Genomic DNA, 20,024 nt, shown 5'->3' on the forward strand with positions numbered 1-20,024 from the left:
TGAGAGATCAGAGCTTATAGATGTCTAAATTCTATTCTCATTGTAGACTTATCTCTAAGAATCAGTACATTTATTAAAAAAAAAAATTTGAGATCCCCACTCCTTTGTTCCGCCCTTGTCAAACAGAACACTTCTTCCCATTAGTAGTTAGTTGTTTGGGTTTTTGGATTTTTTTGGTTTTTGGGGTTTTTTTTGATAGATGAACTAAAAATTACTTTGTTTCCTGACAAATGGAAATCTAAATTCTTTGGTGGTCAATTATAATATTTAAACTTAGAAATTGGGGATAAAGAAATTGTAATTCACATGAGAATTTTCAAAAAATGAATTCTTCACGTTAACAACAGGTACTATAACAGGATAGCCATCTTAGCTTCCTAGCACTTTGAGTGTTGCGCACAAATGAGCTAAGATCTTTAATATTTATAAGTCAGATATTGAGCTTTTACTCTGGTTGGTGTGCTGGGCACAGTGGCAAATACAAGTTTGTCCTCAAGGAGCCTAATTGAATAGTTTCCTTTCTTGGAGTCAACTGAAAAAAATTCTTCAGTTCTATTTTTTCTCCAACTTAAGACCCTTCACAGTCATTTTTTAAAACCTTTTTTTTTCATTTAATGACCCAAGTAGAATATATCTAAGAGCTCTGAAGGAAATACTTAGATATCAATTGCAGAATACTGAAGCTTCTATCACTCCTTATGTGATGAGTCCAGACTCAAAATAACCTTTAGACAAACAAATTTTATGGCATTGAATGCAGCATTAAAGCCAATTGTGTTGTGTACAGTAATATTTATAAAGTCCCTTGTGAGGAAGTGTTCTTGTTATTCCCAGCTGGTGGTGGCCTAGAGAAGACTTTAATATTTAACATGAAATCTGGCTAGTAAAGAGAGCTAACAGTGCAACATCGTGCCCAAAGATGTTTTGCTCACAGTTGCATCGTTTGACATCTGGTGTATATTGTTTTCATATTGCTGGTAAATTCTCCAGCTGGTAATCTTGATTGGGCTGACAGACACAGCTGCTCCTCTTGCTTCACTTTTAAATTATGTTTTTGACCTTCCTTGAAGAGAGTTAATCCCTCTCCCTTTCTTCCTCCTTTGAGCCCGTGGTTACAAATGCTTTCCAGAGAAAAACCACAAATGCCTTGGCTGCTGGCTTCTATTGATCAAAAAATCATCTCTTCTGTCATAAAGGCTGGAATTTTATTGTATTGCAAGTAAGACAAAGTTATAGATGGGAAACTGGGCTCAAAATAGAGAACAGGGCATCATGAAGCACAACATCTTTTTAAAAGAGTAAATATTTGGCATGATTCCTCTCTTTCCTGAATTATCTGAAAGCATAAATATTGAATTAGTAAGCCCACATTTAGCGTGATTACACAGTTTTCAAAAAATAGTTTTTAGATTATTATGAGGGTTCAAAATGAGTAAGGTGCTAGGGTAAGAACATTTTCTTAATTCATCCTTTATCTTTTAAAAAACTATCCTGTTTCTGTCCATCACCAAACTTGAACACCAAATCCATTCAGCGAGTAGGTTACTTGTGTAACCCAAGTAAAGGATTTGAAATAAAGGTTACCTTGGAATCAGAACAGTTAGAAAAGATAATAATCAGAAGCTTCATTTATTATTCTAAAGAGGAACCATTTTAATGATTAATACTTAATTTCCAAAACAACATGACATATAGAAAGTCCTCCACAATTATATTTCCATGAGCTTTTTTTCTGAATGAAACAAAGATAACTGCAACAGTATCTATAAGGTATAAGGAACACTCCCCTCTCTGATAAAATAAATCAATCACAGATATGGAAGGAAGCTTAGAAGCTTTTCATCCCATTTCTTCCAACAGATTGCCCCCTGTCATCCCCACTGTCACTTATCTTCAGTCTCTTCCTATCTGCTGGCTTCTTCCTGATGGTTACAAACATGCCCACATCTCCTGCATTCTCAAAAAACTCTCACTTGATCCATCCGTCCCTGCTAACTATCGTCCTATATATACCTTCTCCTCTTTGTGGCTAACCTCCTCTTAAGAGTTATCTACAATAGATGCCTCTACTTCTCTTACTTTTTAACCCCTTACAATCTGGCTTCCAGTCTCAACATTCTACTGAAACTGTTCTGTCCACAGTCACCATTGATCTCTTCATTGCCAAATCCAGTGGCCTTTTCTCAACCCTCATTCTTCTTGACCTCTCTGTAGCCTTTAACCTATTGATCTCCCTCTTCTCCTTAGTATTCTTTTTCTTTCTAGGTTTTCAAAACACCACTCTGTCCTGGTTCTCCTCCTACCTATTTGACCACTCCTTCTTAGGTTCCTTCGCTAAATCTTTATCCAGGTCACAGCCTCTAACTATAGGTATCCCACAGGGCTTTGTTCTGGGCCTTCTCTTGACCCTGCTACTTCTCTTGGTGATCACATCAACTCCCATGGATTTAGTTACCTTCTCTATGCTGATGTTTCTCAAGTCTCCTTATCTTGCCCTAACCTCTCCACTGACCTCCAGTCTCACATCTTTAACTGTCTTTCAGACATCTTAAACTTAACCTGTTCAAAATTGAACTCAACTTTCCCCTTAAACTCCCCCCCCCCTTCCTTTTTACTATAGAGGGCAACACCATGCTCCCAGTCCCTTGGGTTCACAGCCAGGGTGTCATCCCCACTCTTCACTGTCTCTCACCCTCTATATTCAATCTATTGCCCAGGAATGTCTATTTCATCTTTCCAACATCCTTCAAGTATGCCCCCTTTTCCCCTTTGATACTGTCACCAGTACAGGCAGGGTACAGACCCTCATCATTTCATGCCTGGACTAATACAATAGCCTGCTGGTGGATCTGCCTACCTCAGGTCTCTCCGCACTGTAATTCAACCTTCATTCAGCTGCCAAAGTGATTTTCTTAAAGCATAGGTCAAACCCACCCCCACCTCCCTATTCAGTGAACTCCAGTGGCTACTATGGCCTCCAGGATCATGTGCAAAATCCTCTCTTTCACATTCAAATTCCTTCATAGCCTAGCCCTCCCCCCTTACTTTTACAATCTTCTTGCAACTTACGCCCCATCATATGCTTTTTGATTTATTGATACTGACCTCCTTGCTACTCTACAAACAAGACACTCCATCTCTCAGCTTCAGACATTTTCTCTGGCTGTCTCCCATGCCTGGAATGTTCTCCCTCATCTCCATCTACTGGCCTCCCTGGCTTCCTTCTAGTCCAAACTAAAATCTCATCTTTTACAGGAAGCCTTTCCCAACCCCTCTTAGTACTAGTGCCCTCCCTCTTTTGATTATTTCCTATTTATTTTGTATATAGCTTGTTTGTATATATTTGTGTGCTTGTTTTCTCCCCATTAGACTGTGAGCTCCTTGAGGGCAAGGACTATCTTTTACCTCCTTTTTATATCCACAGTGATTAGCACAGTGCCTTGAACACAGTAGGTGCTTAATAAATGTTTATTGATCAACTGAGAACTACCATTTAATCTAACTCATGCTCAAAAAGGAATCATTCCCACTGTAACATACTCAACAAATGTCATGTTGGCTTCTGCTTGTAGACCTCATGTGAGTTCATACTCACTGCCTCCAAAAGCAGCCCATTCCACTTTGGGATACCTGTAATTATTAGGAAGTTTTTTCAAGATATCAAGCTTAAATCTGGCTCCTTGAAATTTACATCCGTTATTCCCACTTCTGTCCTCTGAAGCTAACCAGAGGTCTTATCCCTCTTCCACAAAACAGTCCTTCAGATTCTTAATGAAACACAGCTATCATATTCTCTTAAGGCTTCTCCTGTGCTAGGGAAACATCTCCAGTTCTTCAACCAATCCTCATATGGCATTGACTCAAAGCCCTTCAACGTGTTGCTCATCCTCCTTTGGATACTCTAGCTTAAATTTGGTGCCCATAATTGAACACAGTAGTATTCCAGATGTAGTCTGACCTTTACAGAGCACAATGGGCCTATCATCTCTTTATTCTTGGAAGCTATTTCTCTAAACACAGACACAAAATGGTATTAGTTTTTTTTTGGCTGCCACATCACACTTCTGACATATTTCATTTGCCAGCACTAGAACACACAGGTATTTTTCTGAAAACCTGCCATCTAATGTTGCCTCTCTCACCTTTTACTTGTGAAGTTGATTTTTTGAACCCAAGTATAAGAGCTTACATTTATCTTTTTTTGAATTTTATATTATTAGAATCAGCCCAGTGATCTGGCTTGGCAAGCTCTTTTGGGATTCTGATCCTCTCATAGAGCATGTTAGTTATCACTCCAGTTTTATGTCATCTGAAAATTTGAAAAACATACTATCACATTGATTAAAATGGTAAACATTACAGGGCCAAACACAGGCTCCTGGACCACTCCACTGTAGATCTCCTGCCATGTGTTGACACTGAACCATTAACTATTTTGAGTCTGACCAATCAGCCAATTCTGAATTGAATAATATTATTAGAAACTTTATAAAATGCTTTGCTAAAATATAGGTAAGCTGTAGGTACAATATCCCCATAACATACCAATTTGGTAGCCCCATCAAAAAAAGAAATAAGATTAGTCTGGCATTGCTTGTTATTCATGAAACCAATGCTGGCTTTTTGTAATCAGTAGTTTCTTTTCTGGATGTCCATTTACTACCTATTTAATAATCTGTTCTGGAACTTTCCCAGGAATTACAGTCAACTTACTGCCATCAAGTTTGGAGATTATTCTCTTCTCTTATTTGAAAATTTACTCTTCTTCAGAACTGTCTATTTTTTCCAATTTTCCACAGTGTTCTGAAAGTGGATTAACCATCTGTACCCAATGATGTTCATCTAGGCCAATTGGCTTGAATTCAAGGATAATTTAGTGCTCTCTTACTGTCTCCTTACTTGTCTAGGGTATCTACTACCTGTTAACTATTTTTGTTTTGTCCTTTCCAGCCCAAAGATCATTCTTCTTGGCAGAGAAAACAGAAAAAAAGTAAGAACCAAAGAGCTTCATCTACGTTTTGTCTCTTGTTAGCATAGACATTGCTAGGTGCCATGAAAAACTCTTTAAAAATCATGACAAGCATTTTTAAGTAGTATAGCTTTTAACCATTGTTACTTAGGAAATGTGCAATCTAAGAAAAGGAAAAGTTGTTTATTTAGGATGGCATAATATTATATTAGATAGAACACTAGGATAAGAAAAAACAGACCAAGTTCACTGTGGAACTTTGGGTAAGTCATATTAACCTCCTGGGTTTCATCATTGTAAGATGAGAAAGTTGGTGTAGATGACCTATAAATTCATAACATTCTTTGATTCTGGTTCTTATTGAGCCCTATATGGATTAACTTTAAACTATTAAATATATTTTATACAGTACCTCTTTAAAGTTTTTTTGTAAACATTTTTATGGCAGAAAACATTTTCTTTTTAATATATGTAGACACAGAGGCAAAAATAAGTAAATGAATTACTCTGGCCTTGTGAAATGAGGGATTGAGCGTGGATTATAATGTGACCATTGATCTTTCCAAGTCTTCTTTCCTTATATAATACTATTTTAATACTATGATGCTGCCAAATAGTATTCAACTTACTGTTATCTCAAACAGTCATTAGAGGTTATTTGTTATGTAGAGGTCATGTGGCTCTCTCCTGTTGCTGAATGGAACTAGAGGAAGTCACAAAATCAAAATGACTGGGTTCCACTACAAATTTATGTTGTATAATTTCAGTTGGGTTCTTATTGCAGCAAGGAAGAACTTTTACTCATCTCTAATTGAGTCTCTGTCCCACTCCCCTCTGCATCCATTTAAAAACTTTCTTTTCTTTTTTAGAGTCCTCTATACCATATTCTCCACCTACCCCCATCCCCACCCTTCCTCTCTTAGATAAAGAACCTGCCTCATGCCTTTCTGAGAAAATGTATTCCATTTGCTGGAAGCCTCTTTTTCTCCCATTCTCTGCATCTCACAAACTCTTGATATCAACCTCTGGCCTCCTACCCCCAGTCCTCTCCTTTTCTCCAGTTTTGGATGTTGAAGCTGACCTTCTCACCAAATCCAGCTCCTTTATGTGTACCTTTGATCCCATCTTCTGCAGATTGCTCCTAAAATCATACCCCTCTAATCTCCAGTTTCTCCCTTTCATTTGTTCCTTTCCTGCTGCCTACAAACATGCCCAAGTCTCTCACATCCTTTGGAAAATAAAAATAAAAACTTTCATTTGACCATCCTCTCTAGTATATCTCTCCTCATTTTTTTAGCCAAATTCCTGGAAAAACTGCTGATACTCATTGCCCTTGTTTCCACTCATTTCAGTGACTCCTTAGTCTTTTGCAGTTTAGCTTCTAGACTCACTTAAATGAAATGGCTCTCTCCAAAGTTGCCAAATCTAATTGTCTTTTCTTGGGCCTCATCCTTGACCAATCTTCTTCATTCAACACTGTTATCCTACCTTTTCCTCTGTATATATTTCTCTCAGAGTTGTTTTTTTTTGTTTTGTTTTGTTTTGTTTTTTAAACAATTGGGGTTAAGTGACTTGCCCAGGGTCACACAGCTAGTAAATGTCAAGTGTTTGGTCTGAGGCCAGATTTGAACTCAGGTCCTCCTGACTTCAGGGCGAGTACTCTATCCACTGCCCCACCTAGCTGCCTCTCTCTCAGAGTTTTGGTTTGGTTTGGTGACACTGCTCTCTCTTTGTTTTCCTCTTTTTCATGACCATCCCTCAGCTTGCTTTGCTAGATCATCATTTATTATGTCTCTTCACAGAAGGGTAACCCAAGGCTCTCCTTGGGTCCCCTTCTCTTCTCCTTCAATACCTTCTCACTTGGTGACTTAAATGGCTCAGTGGATAGAGCTCTAGACAAAAGTAAGGGAGCTCTGAGTCCACATCCTGTCACTTATTACTTTTTTTTACTATGAGCATGTCATTTAACCTGTTTCAGCCTTAGTTTCCTAATCTGTAAAATAAGGATAATAATTGTACTTACCTCCAAAGGTCATTGTGAGGATCATAGGATTATAAAATACTTTGCACACTTTTTTAAAGCATGATATAAATATTAAATGCTATTATCTTTATTATTCATCTCCCATGAATTTAATTTAATTGACCTCTATGCAAAACACTCCCAGATCTCTATTTGCAGTTCTGTTTCTTTCCTGAATGTGAGTCATGCTTGACCAACTTCTTACTAGACATGTCAAACCATAGGCATTTCCAATACATCATGTCCAAAACAAAGCTTATTATCTTTCCTTCGAAATCTACCTTCTTCTCCAACTTCCTGGTTTCAGCTGAGGGCACTACCATTCTCCCAGTCACACATGTTCCATCTTGCGGTCATGCTTGACTCTTCACTAGCATTCACCCTATATGTCCAATCAGTTGCCAATTCTGGTTGCTTCTATCTTAAAAACATATCTTTCATCCCATGCCATTCTCTCTGCTCACACAGTCACCTCATTCAGACCATATCACTTTTTCCCTGCATTATCCTTCTGTTTTGTCTCTCTGCCTCAAGTCTCACCTTGTTCTATTTCATCCTCCATGTAACTGTCAGAGTAATTTCCTAAAGCACAAGTATAACCCTGTCACCCTCATAATCAATAAATTCTAGTGGATTTTTTTTTAATCACTAGGACTAAATATGAACTCCCTTTGGGATTTAAAGCCCCTTGTAACCTGGCCCCAATCTGCCTATCAGTATTGTTACATATTATTCCCCTTCATGTTCCTGTGGTCCAGCCATAGTGTCCTCTTTACTGTTGCCCATAATCAGTCAATCAGCAAGCATTCATTAAGTGCTGCAATCTGGAATTGTGCCCAAATATTTATTAAACTGCCTATACCCTTTGACCCAGGAATACCACTACTAGGTCTGTTTCCAAAGACGATTAGGGAAAAGGGAAAAGGACCTATATGTTCTAAAATATATATAGCAGCTCTCTTTCTGGTGACAAAGAACTGGAAATTGCAAGGATGTTCATCAACTGGGGAATGGCTGAACAAGTTGTGTTATATAATTGTGATGGAATACTACTGCTTTAAGAAATGATGAGCTTCATGATCTTAGAAAAACATGGATAGACTTGCGTGAAATAACGAAGAGCAAAATGAGCAGAACCAAGAGAACATTGTATACAGTAAAAGCAATATTGTTTTAAGAACAACTTTGAGGGACTAAGTCATTTTGACTATTACAAATACCCAAATGAACTACAAAAGACCTATGAAGGAAGATGCTATCTGCATCCAGAGAAAGAACTGATAAATAGAAATATGCATAGAATGGTTTTACATATACACACATACACATATATACCATTAGATATATATACCATTAGGGGTGTGTGTGTGTGTGTTTGTATATACACATTTGTGTCTAACGGGAGCCATTTCTAGGGTGAGGGTTGAGGAGAGAAGAAGAAAAATAAAAGAAAATTACATGATAACATTATATATCTAAAAAGAATATCAAATTGTACAGCATAGATTTGCAGTTTCATGTGCAATCATCTTTTTTTTCTATTCTACTATGTTATGGAAATGCTTGTTTTGTTTTTTAAGTTCAGAATAAAATTAAAATAAAAACCAAGCAGCTCAATTGCCACCTTCCACTTGAGGCCTTTAGTGATCCTGTGAGCTGCTAGATCCTTCCTCCAAAAGTATGCTTGTATCTCTTTTTTATGCTATATACTTAAGTATGTGTACATTGTCTTCTCCTATAGACCATAAATTCCTAGATATCAGGGACTATTTCACTCCTATTTTTGTACCTCTATTGTTTAGCACACTACCTAATGCATATTAGGCACCCAATAAATGCTTGTTGATTGGTTAATTGATTAGTTAAAATTGAAAGTGGCAAGAAACTTGGGTTATAGGAGCTCTTATGACACTTGCTGACTTTGTGCCCTCGGAAAAACTACTTAACTTCTCTGCTTGTTGTAAAGTACAGAAAGTATTAGATACAGAGGCAGAAGACTTGGATTCAAGATTTGGTACTACCATTTCTTACTATCTCTGTAAGCCATTTAACTTCTCTTTCCTCACTTGTGAAATGAAAAGAATATTTACACCAGTTACTTCCACAGTGTTGTTGTGGTAAAAGTACTTTGTAAATACAAGTTCTGTTGTTATTATCTATAAAACCGAAATAATAGTCTTGCCTGCTAACAGAAGAAAAAACCAGAACTCCCATCTGATTCTTACTGGTTTAGTTTTTTTTTTTTGCTTTTAGTAAATATTAGTATTATAGAAGCAGATATATCTGAATTTGACTTGCAATGCAGTATTATGTAACTTTAATATAGTACCTACTATTATTTGTTTCCCAGGAGGAAAGGATTGCAACATTCTTAAAGGATTAAAAACCACAGTTTAAAAGAAAGACTCAGTAATTAGAGACAGCACAGATGAGATTTCTGAAGCCATACTATGACTTAACACGCCTAAAACACAGACATAAGGGAAAGATTAACAGTATAAAACATAGTACATGAAATAGGAAATTATCAAAAGAAATGGAAAGAAAATCTAGGAAGAATAGATGATTGGCACTATGCCAAATTTAACTTGTAAATGCGAACCAACTGGAAGAGAGAGTAGAGGACATCCCAGGGAAAGATAGAGGGAAACACATTTGTGGCTCTAGGGCCAGACTTTAAACCTACAATTCATTCTGATATGATAGTTCAGACTTCAAAATATCTTATGGCTCAGTAGGGCACCACCTCATTATTGCCACAAGATGTGTTTTGATGAAGTCTGGGTTTTGCTTACAAATTTTCTTTAAAGATCACGTCACTGAATGATTTTATTTAAAACAAAATGTCTCCTCAAAAAAGTAAACCATCGGTCACTGCTAAGCTGGATTGGGTTTTTTTTGGGGGGGGGGATTGTTGTTTTAGGAACTACTCGGCAATTGTCTTGGAAACTTCAGGGTTCCACTAAGCATGAGAGAGCAAAGAACCTAATTGGTGTGTTTATTGTGAATCCTATTAAATAGACTCCAGTTTTATGACAGTTTCTGACTGATAACACGTAGAGATTTACAGGGACGATAACCTGGATTTGAAGGCAACTGCCTAGGTCAGGAAAATCCTCTGAACAAATTATAACTGTTCTTAGTAACCTATTTACAATATTACCCCCTGTAAATAAAGAGTTCCTACTTCCTAGCAACATATTGAATTTTACAAGGTAGTAGTTTATGTGCTACTGATAGGTAATATATGCAGAATGCATCTCAAATTGTTTATCCTTTTGTAGACTAGCTATAAGAGTTGAGTAACAAATAATCCATTTGTTCCTTTTAAAAAAATTCTACCACTATTTCCAAATGTAGCAAGTTAATTTTCTGTTCCATCCATTTACATCTGGAACCAGGAAATAAACATTTCTTTGGATCAGGTTTTTAGAAATCTAGTAGAATATTCCAAGAGATAAAACTATGAAAGATACACACACACACACGCACACACACGCACACACGCACACACACACACACATTTTAATGATCCAGTTGTCTTTAGCGAAAAGATAATTTTTTTGGAGTAGTAGGTATCATTTTTGTTTATGTCCAACTAGCCTTACACCTTAAGCTTTTTCCAAATGGTTTATTGACCATTACACTAAAGGAAGAAACTGAACCAGGTCAAAGAAGGAATCAGCAATTTTTGGCAAGTACATTAATCTTTTAGAGACTTTAACGAAAATATGCCAGTATGAATGCTTCTCTTAATGATCTTTAATATTAAGATCATATATCCATCTAGACTGTATATGGAAGATGGTGTAAGGTGTTGGTCTAAGCCTAATCTCTGCCAGACTTCTTTCCAGTTTTCCCAGCAGTTTTTATTAAATAAAGGATTTTTTCCTAGGTCACTTGTTTTCCACTTTATCACCTACTAGATTATTAGATTCTATTGTTTCAGATTCTCTCTTCTATAGTCTGTTCCATTGATCTCTCTCTCTCTATTTTTTTAACCAATGCCAGATGGTATTGATGACTGCTGCTTTGTAATATAGTTTGAGGTCTAGAAGTGCTATTTCCCCATTGTCCCTATTGTACTTCTTTTCGTCATTTCACTTGATAGTGAATTTTGTTATTATTTTATCAAGCTCTATAAAGTATTCCCTTGGTAATTTGATTGTTATGGCATTAAAAGTGCAAATTAATTTTCATGATATTGTCATTTTCATTATATTGGCACAACCTAGACATGAATATTCTAGTTATTCAAATTGTTCTTAATTTCTTTAAGGAACACTTTGTGATTTAATCCATACAAGATTTTATGTGCTTTAGGAGGATGATTCCCCAGATATTTTATGCATTTTATAGTTATTTAGAATGGAATTTCTGTTTATATGACTGTTTCTTGAGTTTTATTAATATGTAGAAATTCTGTTGATTTTTGAGTATTTATTTTGAAGCTGTTAATTGTCTCAATTAATGTCTGCTGATTCCCTAGAATTTTCCAAGTAAATAATCATATTAGCAAATAGAAATAGTTTTATCTCCACTTTGCCTGTCTTTATGCCTTTAATTTCTTTTTCTTGTCATATTGATGTTGCTAGCATTTCCCAAATAATGTCAAATAGTAATGGGAAGAGTGAGCATCCTTGTTTCATTATGTATTTATTAGAAAAGGTTCTAGTGTATCCCTGTTGCATATGATGCTTGCTTTTGATTTTAGATAGATGCTTTTTATAATATTAAAATAAAGTCCCTCTAGGGTTTTTAACGTAAAGGTTTGTACTTTGTCAAAGGTTTTTTATGCATCTGCTAAGCTGATCATGTGGTTTGGGATGTTTTGGTTTTTTATTTGATTAATCATGTTGATTGTTTTTATGATGTTGAGCCATCATTGCATCCTTGATATAAATCTCATTTGGTCATAATGAAAAATTTCTTGAATATTAAATTGCCATAGTCTGTTTGATAGAATAGTGTTTAAAGTTTTTGAATCAATGTTCATTAATGATGTTGGCCTGTGGCTTTTTTTTCTGTATTCTATCTGTTCCCAGTTTAAGCATTAGGATTACATTTATCTCATAAAAGGATTCTGGTAGGGTGCTGTCTTTCTCAATTTTTGAGAGTCATTTGTGATACTAATTTGTGAGAATAATGTGAGAGTAATATGGGCATTAACTATTCTTCAAACATTTGATGGAATTCTTCTGTGAATCCATCAGAACCAGGAATTTTTTCTTTGGTAATTCCTTTACACCTATATCTATTTCCTTTTCTGAGATTAGGTTTTTTAAGATCTCTATCTGATCCTCTGATAGGTTATTTTGTATTTTTGAATGTATTCTTCTATATCTTTTGTATTCTCCGTTTTGTTAGCTTATAAATTTGTATAATATGTTCTGATTATTCTTTTTTATTTCTTCTTGGCTTGCTGTGATTTCACCTAGTTCATTTGCTACTTTATTGATATGATTTTTTTAAATCAAATTAAATAAGGGTTTATCGCTTATGTCTTTTCAAAGAATTAGCTTTTAGTTTTATTATCATTTCTATGAGTTTTTTCCAATTTATTTTCTTCTAATTTTTAATATCTCCTCTTTTGTGCTTAGTTTAGATTTGTTTATTTGTTGACTTTCTAATTTATTCTTTTTTTTTTTTTTTTGGTGAAACTGTTTGGGGTTAAGTGACTTACCCAGGGTCACATAGCTAATAAATGTCCAGTGTCTGGTCTGAGACCAGATTTGAACTCAGGTCCTCCTGACTCCAGGGCCAGTGCTGTATGACAGCACCACCTACCTGCCCCGGCTTTCTGATTTATTAAAAATGCATATTCAATTTATTAATCCTCTCTTTTGGGGCAGTTAGGTGGCACAGTGGATAGAGCACTGGCCCTGGAATCAGGAGGATCTGAGTTCAAATCTGGCCTCAGACCAAACACTTGACACTTACTAACTGTGTGACCCTGGGCAAGTCACTTAACCCCAATTGCCAAAAAAAAAAAAAGTTAATCCTCTCTGTTTCTATTTTGTAATGTGTATTTGTAAGGATATGATTTTTTTCCCTGAGGACTGCCTTAGCTACATCACAGAAATTTTCATATGTTGTTTCATCACTATCATTTTCTTTTAAATAATTATTTTTTCAGTTATTTGTTCCTTGACACACTCTATATTTAGGATTTCATTTTTAAGTTTTCATTTGGTTCTGTGTCTTTTGTTTGTGGTTCCTGAACCAATTGCTATTTTTATGGTCTGCCTTTTTACATTTGTTTGTAATATCTCTATTCTCTGGTACATGGCCAATTTTTATAAAAGTTTCATGTGGTGCTGAGAAATATATATATATTCTCTTGCCATTCCATTTAGAAGATATATCTTTTAACTCTACTTCCTCCAGGAATTTATTTAGTTCTATATTTTCCTTTTTGTTTATCTTTTGGTTAGATTTATCCAAAATTGATAGAGGGATATTGGAGTTTCTGTCACTATTGTGTTACTATCTGTGTCTTCTTGTAGCTTAGATAATATTTCCTTTATGAATTTGTGTGTATTTGCCTGTATCAGTTTATTATTGATATTGATTTGTTGTCTGATTCCTTTTAGTATTATATAGTTTCCTAACTTATCCCATTTTATTTTTTCACTGTTTGTTTTTGCTTTTTCAGATAGATTTACTTCATGCTTAGTAAAAAAAAAAATTTCCATCCCCTCAGTTCTATTTTGTGGATATCTGTTTTTGAATGTTTCTTGTAAGTAACAGGTTGTAAGGTTTTGTTTCTTATTCAATGTCACTTTTTTTCATTTTATAGGTCTGTTCAGTCCAATCTCATTTAAAGTTATGAGTTGGATTTATATTTTCCTCCATCTGTCTCTAATATTGGGTTTTTTCAAATTGTGATTTCTCTCCTTTTCTGTTATAAACATAACTTTACCTTAATCTTTTTTTAAGGTGGCCCTGTTCCCATTGGCTCTGTTCCTCTCATCTTGATCTCCTCCTCTCTCATTTATCACCCTTTTGCGTTTGGTGTTTTGCTTATTACTTCCTCTATCCTTTTATCTGGTTATATAATTCTATTTTTTTCTTTGTCAGTCAAGTAGATTCTTCCTCTCTTCCCCTTCAAGTATTCTTCACTAGTTTTTTAAATTTCATTTTTTGCATCCCTTTCCACAAAAGATTTCTCTCACTCTTAATTATCCATCCTCTCTGTCTACTCAAGACCCTTGCACTCTCATTCATGACCACTATACTTACCTTTCTCTCTTTCTCTCTTTTTTTTCTCTCTATTTCTCATGCAATCCAAGCTTCCAACATATAGGGTCTCCCCTTTAGGTGGTTTCTGCCATTGCCCTATAGACCTTGCTCTATGGATTCCAGTTTCCCATTGTTCCCCACTCCCAAAACAATGCCAATATATGGGACCCTGTCCCATAGTTGGGCCCCTCTCCCACCACATCCTTGATTATGCAGCCCACCACTGATCTATATACCTCATTTGGTTACCTTTTTTCCCCATTTGCCTCCCTACCCTGGTTCATTCTCTCCCACATCCCTGGTCCCAGTTGCCCACAGAGTTCCTACTTCTTCTTCCCTTGAGGTAGGATGAGTAGACTTTTCAAGTACCAAATCACCCAGAACACATTCAGCTCAAGGTCTCCATCTCCCTTCACAGACCATCTCTCTTCATACATAGGAGCATTCATCAGTGATACACCCTCATATCTCTCTACCTTTTCAATACTTTCTTTCACCTCCACATCCATTCCCCTGTAGGATCTTCTTTTTCTAAGACAATAGAGTTCTCCACATTGCTAGCACTCTCTTTGACCTGGGCACATCACACATTCCTCTCTATCCTATTGTACCCTTCCCCACCTGTCATATAATCTCATTCAAAAAAAAAAAAAAAAACAAACCTTGATTGACCTATAGGGAATGTGTTGCCAAGTTTTGTCCATGAAGCCCCATGCCTGCCTCGTTCCTTTTAGCTCCACCAGACTTCTGCCTTTACCCCTGTCTCTTTGTGTATATTTAGAAAGATATTTCCTTCTGACACTTGACACTTACTAGCTGTGTGACCCTGGGCGAGTCACTTAACCCCTGATTGCCTTACCAGATAACAAAAAAAAAAAAAGATTTCTTATTAGTCTATCTGCTGTCACACTGTTGCTGTTGCTGTCCTTGACTACCACATTTTTTCCACTCCTCCTGTATTTTTGTTGTTTGGGGTGTTTGAGAGGCAAATAATCTTTTTTTTTTAATGTATGGTTATGCTTAATTTAAGCTTTGGGGCAGCTAGGTGGCACAGTGGATAGAGTGCAAATCTTGGAGTCAGGAAGGCTCATCTTCCCAAGTTCAAATCTGGCCTCAGATATTTACTAGATATGTGACCCTGGGCAAGTCACTTAACCCTATTGCCTCAGTTTACTCATCTGTAAGATGAGTTGGAGAAGGGAATGGCAAACCACACCAGTATCTTTGCCAAGAAAACCCAAATGGGGTCTCGAAGAATCAGAAATGACTGAAAAATGACTGAACAACAAAAAAGCTCAGATTTTTGTAAGATAGACCACCCTGGGCTGCATCCTGAGTTCCATTGCTTTTTTGGAGTGAATTATTCCATTCTCTCCTGTGTTTTATTGTTGTTGTTGTTGTTGTTGTTGTTGTTGTTGTTTTGTTTTGATTTGGTTTTGGTGGGCAAAGAATAGTATAGCATTGTTTGAATTTCCTTTCCTTGTATTTGAAGGCCTTTCTTCTGATCAGTTGCAGAAATTGTTTCTCAGTTGAATTGTTAAATTTAATGCCCATGTGCCTTGAGTTTGTAGCCTTAGTTTTTGTTGTTTTGTTTTTTTTTTCTGAAGGTGATCTGTGAATTATTTCAGTTGGTATTTCATTTGCTTTGTTCAGAAAGTTTTGAGCAGTTCCTTCTATTGTGGTATTAAGGTTTTTTTGTCCTATCATGCTCTTCTGGGAGGCTTATGATCTTTTAATGTTATTGTTTTTTCTTCTGTTCTAGATTGTCTTTCACTTCTGTGTATTTACATTCCCAATTTATTGTTTTCTCTTTTGTTTTTTTTTTGGTGAGGCTTGCCATCACAGATTCCAGTTTTTCTGTTCTATCCATTATTTTTGCTATTCTGCTCTCATAATTCTCATTTCTCTTTTGAACTTACTCAGGAACAAGGTGTTGTGCATCCATAATCTCCTCATCTTCCACAGAGTCCTCTGTCTCACCAAGATCTCTGCCTTAAGTGATTTTTGGGTGGTCAGCATTGGCCCCAGCTGGATACTATGCCCTTTCCCACAGGCTTAGTGAAGTGCTGCCCAGAAAACACACACACACACACACACTCTCACACACACTACTGCATTAGTACTATGGGTTTGTCCTCTCCAGCCCTAGCAGTTCAGAGCTTTATATGGCTGGTGCTAAGAGGTTGTGGATGCCAATTTTCTGACATAACCTAAGCAAATTTTCACACCCTCGATCCAAGGTCTCCATGACAATAGAAGGGAGGAGGGACTGGGAGAGTGGGTTTTATTTTAAGAACCTTTTTTAATCTTCTTTTGGATTCTGGGTGTCCTAGACCAGGGGTATGGAACCTGCAGCCTTAAGACCATATGTGGTCCTCTAAATCCTCAAGTGTGTATCCTTTTGACTGAATCCAAACTTCATGGAAAAAATCCCCTTAATTAAAGGATTTGTCCTGTGAAGTTTGGATTCAGTCAAAGGGCCTGACTTGAGGACCTAGAGGGTCATATGTGGCCTCGAGGCTGCAGGTTCCCCACCTCTATCCTAGACTATATAGACATCTGAAGTTGCTTTATTTTTAGTACTTATTTTCTGTTTTGGAGAGTTTTGAGAGGCTGTGGGAATCAGAGAAAATGTCTAGTCCTTTTTTAATCACATGATCTAGAAGTATCAAATACTTCTTTTAAAAAATACAACTTTATATCTTTGCAAACTTGAAATTTTTTTGTCTGAGAATGTTTTAACTGCATTAGTCACCATCACCTTCACAACGTCTCTGATATGCATCCCCTTCTCTTCACTCCACATAGTTGCCACCCTTTTTTAAGCCTCTCTTTTCCCATTGCCTGTGCTTTCCCTCTGAGGTTACTTCTGGTTTCCCCTATGTATATCTTTTCTGTATATAATGTCATTAGAATGTGAACTCCTTGAGGTCCGGGACTGTGCTTTTGCTTGTCTTTGGATCTTCAGCACTAAGGACAGTGCCTGGCACATAGTAAGCACTTAAATATTTGATGATGGATGATTAGTTCCTGATAACCCTTGCATATACTCTGTGCATGCCTGTGATCTCCTGGGTATTGCATTAATCACTATGTATGTAAGCCTAATTGTATATGTGAAATCAGTGATATAAAGTTACCTTATATTTTCTGCATCTAAAATTCTGGCATATTGGGCAGACACAAACCAATGTGCAACATACTCATAGGAAATGTAATTATACCACATAATGAGAAAAGTGTACCTCACAATGACATGTTTTGGTCCGAGTGCAAAGTGATTATTTAGTAGGGTTTCTTTTGCTTCTCCTGTTTGGTAATAGCAAAGGTAATTAACCCCCAAACTGTAATCATATGTCATCTCCCTGCTCTATAGATATTAAAATAGTTGTAAGTCTCAGAAGAATTAAAGCCAGTATAAACTACTATATACTGCTGATGAAGCGTTTTCAATGCAGTGTGGTTTGTATGGATATGGCAGTGGACTGTGAAATGTCTGTTTTACTCTGACTCACTAGCAACCATCTAACTTTATGCAAGTTACAAACTTCTCTGATGTGGAATATATTTGTTGTCTACATAGTAAAGGGGGATTATTTGCAGGATTTGGTACTGCCTAAAAAGCATGTGGTGTCTCTACCTAATATAAACACCAAATATTAGAATTATTTATAGGAACTAGCTGTAAAATATAATGGTAGAACTTTGGTTTGTGTTTTACATTGGCTGTTGAGGAAAGCTAAAGTTGTTTGGTGTATTGCCACATGGTTACTGAATTTTTAGGGGCTGGAAACACTAGCATCTGGAAAACCACCCTTCTACTACAGTAATTAGATATTCAAATACTATTAAGTTTTTATTCAATACCATTAAATTCAGGTGCCAGTATTAAAAGGCATATCTTTATGCCTGATCTGCACCTTTAAAAAAAATTATCCTTGGTATACTCATTCTACTTCATCCTAAATAAAGATGAAAGTTTCTTTATAGTGGTTATAACCTGTACTTTTGATGTGCTACAAACACAGCAACACTATAGATGATGGAAAAACAACCTTTTAATAGTAACTAAATGAGACATTTGGATATGGTTGAGCTATTTTCTCTATTTACATTCCTTTCAAATAGTTCTGTGTGTGATAAGTAGTAGGTACTGACAATTTACTTTTATACTTTTGAGCTGTCATCACTGTACTACACATGTTTGGACTATTCTGTCAGTTGCAGTGTTGAAAAGGCAGAAAACTCTAATTTGGAATGAGGGTTTTATTAAAACTTTGCTGTAGGAGATGCTTATTATAGTCCAAACTACTTGAAAACAGATTTTTCTTCACTTGGAGAAGAAATTAATCTTTTCCTACATTTGGTTACACCTATTTCCAATGAAAAACCGGAAAGCCTGCTGACTTAGCCACTGATGGTTATTTGTCGTATTAAAACAAAATTTTGAATAATTGGAACCTAACTGAATAGAACCATCACTTAACCAGAATATTTCTGCAATCTTCTTTAAAGAGGAAGAATCTTACCTTGAGAAAACAAATTTGCATCAGGGATTTCATAATAAACAAGACGAAAAAAAATTTTAAGAGAATACCTGGGGCTCAGTAAATATCTAGGCCAGTCTCTTATATTGTCTATGTCTCTAGCCACAGTACTTTACAGAGGCAGTTAATCTAGGGAATGACAATAAGTCAATCAAGAAAGTTTAAGGAAAGGAGAACACTGAAACATAGAAGGGACAGTGCACTTAGGGTTAGAAGGTCTAATTTTGAACCCAGCTTTGTCACTTAATAACCACAAGACTTTGTGAATGATGGTAATTCATCATATTTACATATCATTTTCTAGTTTAAGAAGTGCTTTGCCCACAACAAAGCTATGGTCTAGGCACTACAGATATATCCATTTTACAGAAAGGAAGCTGAGTTGTAGAGACAGAAAATGACTTATCCCAGCTCACTCAGTAAGTGGCAGATTCAGTTGTAAATCCATTGCTTTTTCCATCAGGTACCTGATGGAAATCTTTCTGAGCCTTTCTAATCTATCCTAATCATAACTTGTTTATAATAGTACTTTAAAGTTTTGAGTCCAAGTATTTTCTTTTCTATTTTACAAATGAGTAAACTAAGATATTGAGAGGTTATGACTCGCTGAGAGGAAATTCAAACCCAAGTTACTTAATACTCTTTCAATTATTCCATTTAACCTTTGTACCAAACCACATTACCTCTCAAGTGGACCTAATAATACTTATAACACTGAACTTTTAGGATTGTCCTAAGAAAAGTGGCTTGACCACATTGTGTAATGATTGACTTTGATAGACTTATCTCTTCTTTGCAATGCAAGGATCTAAGACAATTCCAAAAGACTCATGGTGGAAAATGCTATCCACATCCAGAAAAAGAATTATGGAGTCTGAATGCAGATTGAAGCATATTATTTGCGCTCTCTCTCTCTCTCTTTCTCTCTCTCTTTTTGTTTGTTTCTTCTTTCTCATGATTTCTCCCATTGGTTCTAATTCCTCTTTACAACATGACTAATGTGAAAATAGGTTTAATATGGATATATATGTAGAGCCTATATCAAATTGCACACCATCTTGGGGTGGGGGGAAGACAGAGATGGGGAGAAAATTCGGAAGTCAAAATCTTATGAAAGTGAATGTTGAAAACTAAAAATAAATAAAATTTTTTAAAAGTGGCTTGTTATCAGTAAAGTATCATATAATAGGTGTACCATTCATGGTAGAAGTATAACCCAATGTAATTCAGAAAAATTTTCAGT

At 36.1% G+C, this 20,024-nt stretch overlaps 1 protein-coding gene across 2 annotated transcripts in view; it reads left to right on the forward strand.

The window, feature by feature from the left end:
- The window catches only part of TASP1 (taspase 1), a 274,462-nt gene that overhangs the window by 239,837 nt on the left and 14,601 nt on the right, over window positions 1–20,024 (forward strand). The gene's annotated exons all lie outside the window — the stretch shown is intronic.

The sequence above is a fragment of the Vombatus ursinus genome, unplaced genomic scaffold, assembly GCF_900497805.2.
Source record: "Vombatus ursinus unplaced genomic scaffold, bare-nosed wombat genome assembly UNPS02014841.1, whole genome shotgun sequence".
NCBI lineage: Eukaryota > Metazoa > Chordata > Mammalia > Diprotodontia > Vombatidae > Vombatus > Vombatus ursinus.